Consider the following 8,886-nt stretch of genomic DNA (forward strand, 5'->3'; position numbering starts at 1 on the left):
CTCTCTCTCTCTCTCTCTCACACACACACACACACACACACACACACACACATACACACACACACCCCTCTATTTATTCACCCTAGGAAATCTGGAGAAGGCTGTAAAAGACATCCCTGTGCTGGAGATTGGGGGAAGACAGAGGGAAGTTCTAATTAGAATCAGAAGCCAAGGCCCTCAGCAGCTGTGAGATGATATAGGGGATTTCAGAGTGCTTCCTGCCCTGGTGAAGGAGTCATTGAGAAGGAAAATGAAATAGAGGTGGACATTTGGAGTTGAAAGTTGAAAAAAACTGAACAGTCCAGGAAGCTTAGGTATCCTCAGAACCCACCTGCATTTGCCATCATCTCTCAGTTTCCTATTGTATACTGGACTATAACACCTCTGGTAAATATGCAAATATTTCATATCTGTCATGTTTAATTTAGTCCTCCCTACACTTGTCCAAGGCAACTAACACAAATCTTTTCCACTTGATATCAAGGAGATTCAGAGAGGTGATGTGACAGTTCTTTTCAAATTGAAACTCAATGCCATTTCTGGACTCCTACGTAACAGTGCTCTTTTACACTTCTCTGATTCTCTGCCTTTTGAAGGGATTTTCTGAAATTCACTGTACAGTATGTAATGTTTTGGGGAAGGGGTTGGATGAAATAGTAGTAGGTGGGGAAAGAGGTTCCCACTTCCCCACAATGCTTCTCTTGGCAGGTTTCCCCCAAGAGCGAGCAACTGAATCCTTACATCTTGTGGCAGATGGTGTACCCAGCACTGAGTCCATCAGAGCTGAAGGCAGCCCAGCCCCTTCTCATGGGCAGTGCCCACCTGTACTGAGGTCCTGCGATGGTGGTGGTGTGAGGTGAGTGATGGATTCCAGGGCAGGGAGTTAGGATCTCCAAGTTCAGGTAAATGTCACCTTTCTCCAGAACTCCCAATATTAAAGGCCTTGCCTGGGCCTCACCAGCTAGGTCTCAAGACCCACTACCTTCTTTCTGTGGGATTTTTCCCAGCACAGCTGCCCATGGTCTCTAATTCCCCATCTCTAATACGGGAATGATACCCTTGATCTACATCCTAGGGGGAGTAAGAGAAACAACCTAACAGTCATGGCCAAGTCCTTCACTAATATCGAGCTGAGCTGCATCCAAGAGCTTCAGTGTAACACAGACCTGCTTCCCATCCAGCTGTCATTTCCTTTCCTCCTGCTTTCCTGATGTTGAAGTGGCATTTCAGCTACATGCCACAGATTCACCAATCAGTTCTTATAATTTCTATTGCCTCATAACCTTAATTTTACCTGCCTATTCAATGTAGCACCAGCCTGATCCATTCCAGCTTCTTAACTTGAACCTGCCAGAACTTTCACTCTGACTTCCAACCCAACCAGGGAGCACTTACTCCCCCAGCTCTCCAGCAACCCTTGAGTCTGTAGCATGTAGCATAGCTCTTGCTTCTCTACTGCCTGAAATAATTCTTGCATGATTTCGGTAGTACTCATTTTGGCAGATCAACTAAACTCTAAGCTCTTCCAGGTAGGGACTAGATATCACAGTTCTCTAGTCTCTCTCACAAGTGCCTGGCAGTTTGCCAGCAGCTTTTTGATTTGGGCCTCTCTCTCTCTTTTCCTCTCTATATCTTTCAGGTTTCTTGGCCTGCCTCTCTGATCATCTCCCTGTCTCTTTGCTTCTGTGGCAGCCATTATAGCTTCCTCTGTCAGCTTCTCCATCTGGTATTCTGTTGCTATACACTGCAGTCCTGCTACTTATTTGTATCTGACCATCCCCCCATCTCTCTGTCTGATGTTCCATCTCTTTGTCACTTAGGCTCTTTCATATTACCTAAGTCAAAAATAAAAAACCAAAATTAAAAAAACGCCCAAGAAGAGAAACAAACAAAATGAAACAAAACAAACAAACAGACTACAAGGAATATGCAGTGCAATTCTCTTTCACAATGAATCTGTCCTGGGCCTGCAGGACAGAGGAAAACTGCAGCCCAGCAGCAGTTGTTTATGTGATGCCTTCTCATGAAGCTTCAAAGTTTCAGTCATGAAATTGAAGGTATGAAATTACACCCTTGCTGATACTGATGCATTCAACTTTCTAGAGATACTCTGGTAGGGGATCCTCTGTAGACCTTGAGCAACAGAAGGTAACTAGAACTGGCTAAAATAAGAAGCAAGCCCCTGGGTCTCTCCTGGGTATTCGATGACAGCTACAGTAATAACTTGTATTTATTATCTACCGTTGCCAGCGCTATACTAGACATTTTACTTGTATAAGACCATTTGATCCTACAGTAGCTCTGCAAAGTAGGTATGTTTTTTAATAGTTACTGTATTTGTTTCTGATTATAAAAGCGATACTAGCTCAAGGCAGGTATTATTATCATCACTGCTTTACTCATGAGGAGATAGAGGCTGAGAGGGGCTAAGTATCTTGCCTGTAACTGGACATATGCAGCTTTGGGAGGAAAGACACTCCCTGGAGAGTTTCTCAGCATCCCAAATCTTTTGGTACCCTTCAGTGCTCATACACACACTCTCATAGGCATGTTCACATACTCTTGTACATTCACACAATCATATTTACTTCTTTGACTCACACTGAACACGTTCGTAGTGATGATCACTCTTACCCCCTCACCCTCACACACAGTCATATTTACAAACCCACTACATGCCAGCACATTCATACTGCTACACACTGACACATATTCACATTTATATGTTCACATTTTCATACTGACACACTCATACTTGCCATACACCCCATTCTCATGTTCTTACCTCTCATACCTTTATGCTTTCTTATAGTCTCACACACTTACAGTCACATTTTATACTCACATCCACACAGATGATAAAATCACCCTTAGCCCTCAAATTCCTACACAGTTACACACACTGGACACACAAACACATTGACTTTCCTCTACTTGTTTCTCATAGTCATACGCACACTCAGTTTGTTTTGCTACAATACATCTACACTATTTTCTCCTCACATTCACACACTTATACAGCTTTCATCACAGGTACATACAAACACGCATGCATGCTCATATATTTACATTTATACATGCTTACACCATAAACACAATCTCACCCATTTAAGCTTTTATACCTTCTTGCATTCTTACACTCAGGATTACATGCTCAGCACTTGGCACAATCTCCCTATCCTGTCACATTCACACATAATCAGACTTACACATAAAAACACACTTATTTTCATACACATTCACACTTTAATACTTTTACACTGAGTCATAATTGCACTCTTCACCAAACTCAAAGGCATACATTATCAAATACAATCACAAGCACACTCATTTTTATAAACGCAGCCATTTTCTGACACATGTCACCCTACTCTCACATTCATACACAATCATACACAATGTAGTCACCTGACACACTGACACATACATATGCTCACTCCCATTCAGTACTCACACAAATTCACATTAACCCAGAATCACACTTACTTCACACCCAGGCTTAGATGGTTATGTTCTCTCATTTTCACATATTCTCATATTCACAACTGCACACACAAAATCATACACTCCCATACATCTCCATGTGCACACAATCTTACTACTTGACACTCATGTCCATTCACATTTATACCCTCTCATGCACCAACTCCCATTTGTATATCACATATATTCACAGTCACAATCACACTTCCCACACACTCGCATTCTTACACATTTCCCTCTCATACTGACAGCACATTCACATTGCTACACACATTCACACCAGTGCACATGTAGTGGCATACATAGTCACTAACTGCATTTACACTGGAACACACCACACTGACTCACACAATTAACATTATCATAGTCAATTCACAAAAATGCATACATGTACTCACACAGAAGAAGTGAATGATTTCACATATGGCCACAGAGACTGACCTTCATTCAGACTCACATTCACCCTGCCACATCCTCCTTTTGATATACTTGGTCACACTGATCCACATGCCTACACAGTCACACTGATGCATAAACCACTGACTCTCACTTGACACATTCTCCTGAACTACCATGGACTCTTATCCGGACTCTCACGTGGACTCATTGACACTGACACATACTCAGATTGATGTTAACCTACACTCCTTCACTGAGATGATCCTATTGACCCATATCTACTCACATTGATTTACACATGCTTATAGCGACCCATACTCTTATGCACATACCCATGTATACTTTCCCAAACTCTTATACAGGTCACCATACTGATATTGCCACATTCACACGCTTTTTCACTGATATGCTCACACACACAATAACACACCCAGATGCAGGTAATAATTCATAATCACAGCTGTCACTCTCTTTTCTTACTTGTCACTAATACTCTCCTCACCCCTGGGCCAAAGGAAGAGTGTTAGTCTCAGCCAGGGGATAATGGGACTGGATCTTTTCAGAAGAGAAAAGAGTGGAATTTATGTCTAAGATTAAAAAAAGAAAGCTCAAATGCACAGATCAAGTTGTGTGTCCTTTTGCCAGTTTTATTTTATAGAAACCATCTAATAGAACCTTAGCCAGTCCTATCCAAAAGAGGTTGGGATTTTTTTCCCTGGAAGTTTATGGCTTAACTTCCTACTTCATCTCTATTCCAAAGAGAGGAGAAGGTGAAAAATGTGTTTCTTTATGCACTCTTAATGGTTTTGTATGCAAAAGCATGTGTTTCTTATTTTATGATCTGGAATTGCCTGTACATGGAAAGGGCAGTACTGCTCCAAGCAGTCACCGCTAATCTAGCCAGGTCCACTTTTACCTCGTAAACCCAGGGACATTATATTCAAGAATGAGAGAGAAAAGATTAATAAGTTAACAGGATATGAAATAAATTCTGTTGTGAGTGTACATATGCATCCATAGACCTCGCTGGAATTTCAACAGCTGTTATTAACGAGTTAACAGAAGAAATTTCTCAGTATGCATGGGTAAAGACAAGTTAAAGAAACATCCTTGCACTCCAGACAGACTGTAGGTTTCCCCGTAAGAGGATTAAAAAAAGTACAATGGGAGCGAACCAGTAGACCAGGAGCCTAGAGCCAGAACCATGTGCCACCCCAGTTCTCTACCAGATATAGTAACATGAGAGCACCTTGTAGCAACCTTCCTAGCCTATGGCTTCCCATGCTAGAGACTCCCTGGGGCAAAAATGAGTGTAAAATATAAACAAGCTACCATTTGATATGGATCTTGTCACACCAGGAAGAAGAGCCTGTACTCTGGAATACCACCTACCACCCCAACACCCAACATTAGATTAAGAACTACTCTGATATCAGAGACAATATCATCCTACTTATTTTAGATCCCCAATGCCTATCACAATGTTAGGCCCAGAGCAGTTACTTGTGAAATTCAGTTAAGAAACTGAAAGTGGTGTGTAGGCAGCCACATGTTGTCAGTACAGATCTAGTGCCTCTCTTCTTCAATCCTAGAATTTCATTGGCATTACCAGGTTAGATGGAGAATCTTCAATGGGCCCCACATAGTGGTAGGCCTGTAGGAAGATTCAAATGGGCGAAAGAAACATATTCTGCCCATTTGAAGACAAAGTCACCATGAAACAGTGGAACAAGACAACAGTCTTGAAACTTGGGGTTAGAGGAATTTTTATCTTGTAATTCAGTGGTCTTCAGGCTCCAAAGGCCTTTGAGGGCCTACAAGTGGTTGGTAACAGCAGTCAGGATATAGGGAATTTACTTTCCAAAGCAAACCTCCTTGTAAACATCTTGCTTAACATAGGACTGTGCCATCTTTCTAGAAGATTGTATAAAAGAGCCCTTTGTCATTGAGCCTAAGATAGAGAAAGAAAAGTGAGCTAGAGACCTTGATAGAAATTTTATAGCACCTACACCAAGAGATGGCTTTAGAGAAATAGCCTAGCAAATTTATATTTCATAGTTTCCGTCAGTATGCCGAGACTCACCAAAAGTAATTTTTATAATTTACAGGACTGGCTGAATTTTAGGAAGGGAAAAATGCACTTGCCAGAATTTACTTGAATGCAGTGAGAAGCACTAAGTGAGGATACCCACCCCTTTGCATTTATATGCTATTTTATACTCTTCAAAACATGTAATAACCCATTCATTATGATAGGGCATTAAAACCACCACCTCTGGAATCAGTAGATTAATATTTGAATCCCAATTTGACTACTGCTTAGCTGTGTAACCTTTTTTAAATAAATTACTTAAGTCTCAGTTTCCTCTTCTGTAAAATGGGAGTGGCACTAATATCATCTAGCTTGTTGAGTTGTTATGAGGATGAAATGAGATGATATATGAAAGCATTTAGCACAATGTCTGGCCTATAGTAAGTGCTCTACAAATGATAGATCTTATTATTGTCCTTACCACAGCTCTTTGAAGTAGATGCCTTCAAAGGAACAGAACTCTAGGATAACAGTACGATTCTTTGCAGCCAAAGACCCAATTTTCACAGCACTTGTTGCCTACTTTCCTTTGTTTCTGCTTGACGATAAGCTAGGAGTCAATGCTCATTCCTACTTAAGAAGATGAGTGAAAACAGAATTAACTCATGGAGTTCCTCAATTCCTTTGTCATGTTTATCTGGACATTGCTGCAATGTTTCTTGTTAATTTAAATGGCTCCTCTAGTCTTCCAACATTCCCCTTGAAATATTGAACTCCTCACTGTTGTCACCTTCATTTACTGGCACAGAAACTTGGGAGAACAGGAATAAGATAGACTCATGATGTTGGTAGAGGTTGAGATCTGGTCTACAACCACAGGCACGCATCTGCCATGATTCTAATGCTGAAATGGCTACTTTATGGATAGAGGATCTGCTCACTTCCAGGCTTTGGTCCCAGATCCATAGTGTAGGTACAGTTCACCTACTCCAAAGCCCTAAGAATATTTGTGTCTGCAAAAGTTGTGAGTAAATGAGAACTCATCATATCATATGGTACTGTTGTGTGATTGAGGAAGCATAATAAGAACATGAGCTTTAGAGTCACACAGACATGAAATTTTATGGTCTTACTCTTCCACTTACTAGCTCTATGACCTTGGCAAGTGACCTAATGTCTCTGAATGTCAGTTTCATCCATAAAATTGAAATGAGATCTTGAGTGTTATGCGAGTCATGTTAACTTGTACATGAGTAATTTTTAGCAAAGTGCTGGGGACATACTATCTCAATGAATGGTGGTGATTTTATTTATGGCTTGTGAAATCTTTGGCAGTAATTGTAAGCATATTTTATTGGTAGACTATCTTAAATTACTTCAAAGCATTTCCCCATGTGGATCGTTTGAGTGCCTCACAACCCCTTAGTGCTGTAGTTACCTCTGGCACATAAGGAAATAGATTCAGAGGGACCAAAGGATGTATTGAAAGCCGTGAAGCTCATTAACAGCAGTGGTAGTCTGAGAAGCTCCCAGTCCAAGCTGAATGTTTGCGTCTTTGCTTAGCAAAGCCTTTTAGAGCTACAGTTAGCAAATAAGAGCTGCTTGAACTGAGCATGACCCTTCTTGTGAAAAAGAAATGTATAATCTCTAGCTACAATTTATCTGCTAGCCAAATTACATTATGTTTCTCTATGTATCCTGTGTGATGCCCAGCCAATTTATAAGAAAGCAGCAAATGTGACATCATAAGAGTACCTTTTGCAACGAGGCTGAGTGATATATGACCACAGTGGTACCATTCACCACCAGAAGTTGGGGCATGTTGTGGTTTTCTGTTCACGCTGATAGAGTAATACCAAATATCCAGAGTCTGGACATACATTCTGAATGGCCCAATGGAGAGGTGGACACATGAGCTGAAGCTGTTACTGCCAAGTTGCACCTTACTCTCATGCTGATGGTCTCCAAATTAATGTCATAATGCCAAATAAACATGTTAGAACTGCTACTATATTTGTACTTACTGTCTTAATCTTGCTGTCTATATTGAGAATTGATTTAGCTAAAGAGGTATTTTTCCCATCCAAAACATTTGAATTGTCTCCTTCAGCTTTTCATTACTTGCTGTGTGGTTTATAACTCTCAAAGACAAAATGCTTAGATACACATTTGTTTTGCTTCCCGCTAGATATTCCTAGTTTAATTTTGACTGAGATATCCAATGTGTTACTGTTTTTGTTCTCTCTTTGTATATTGATTTATGCAGATATTTAATCTTTGTAGAATTTTATGTTTGTTGGTAGTCTGTGTAAAAAATTTAGATGCATTTTCTGTAAAACTTATAAATGCTGTCCTATTGGCCCAAACCAGAATAACGTGCTCTTATTCTTTTAGGAATGTGCTTATTATTGGTGGTCCAATGACCGCTAATACAAGAGACCTCTAACATAATTATATTTGCTACCAGCACACCAACTGCATTAGCTGTTATTTTATCACTATTCTAAGCTAGTTCTTTATGCTCATTTCAAAAAAAGAGAGAGAGAGAAACTGAGGCACAGTTCTGTTTGGAATCCCCAACAAAATCTAAAGGCTACACTGGAAATGTAATGCACAGCATGGTTACTATAGTGAATAAAATCGAATTGTATACTTGAAATTTGCAAAGAGTAGATCTTAAGTGTTCTCATCATAGCCCCCGTGCCCCTCCCCACAAAATAAAAGTAACTATGTGAGGTGATGGATGTGTGAATTAACTTGGTTGTGGTAATTATTTCACAATGTATACAAATATCAAACCATCACATTATACACCTTAAACATATATAATTTTTTTGTCAATTGTACCTCAATAAAGCTGGAAAGCCCCTAAAAACAAAAGAAAATTAGGCCTACCAAACTCTTTTAGGCTTCATGGTATAGAAATGTATTTCTACCCAGATTTCCATTTGAGGTCATGAGATAAGTTAACC

The 8,886-nt window shown here is 40.1% G+C and overlaps 1 protein-coding gene across 1 annotated transcript in view; it reads left to right on the plus strand.

The window, feature by feature from the left end:
- PAK3 (p21 (RAC1) activated kinase 3) overlaps positions 1-8,886 on the plus strand; it is a 289,996-nt gene that overhangs the window by 157,468 nt on the left and 123,642 nt on the right. The window contains exon 3 of the mRNA XM_025050559.1: positions 709-856. The gene's annotated coding sequence lies outside the window, so the exon portion shown is untranslated. The remainder of the gene's footprint in view (positions 1-708; positions 857-8,886) is intronic.

Source organism: Pteropus alecto, unplaced genomic scaffold, assembly GCF_000325575.1.
Source record: "Pteropus alecto unplaced genomic scaffold, ASM32557v1 scaffold107, whole genome shotgun sequence".
NCBI lineage: Eukaryota > Metazoa > Chordata > Mammalia > Chiroptera > Pteropodidae > Pteropus > Pteropus alecto.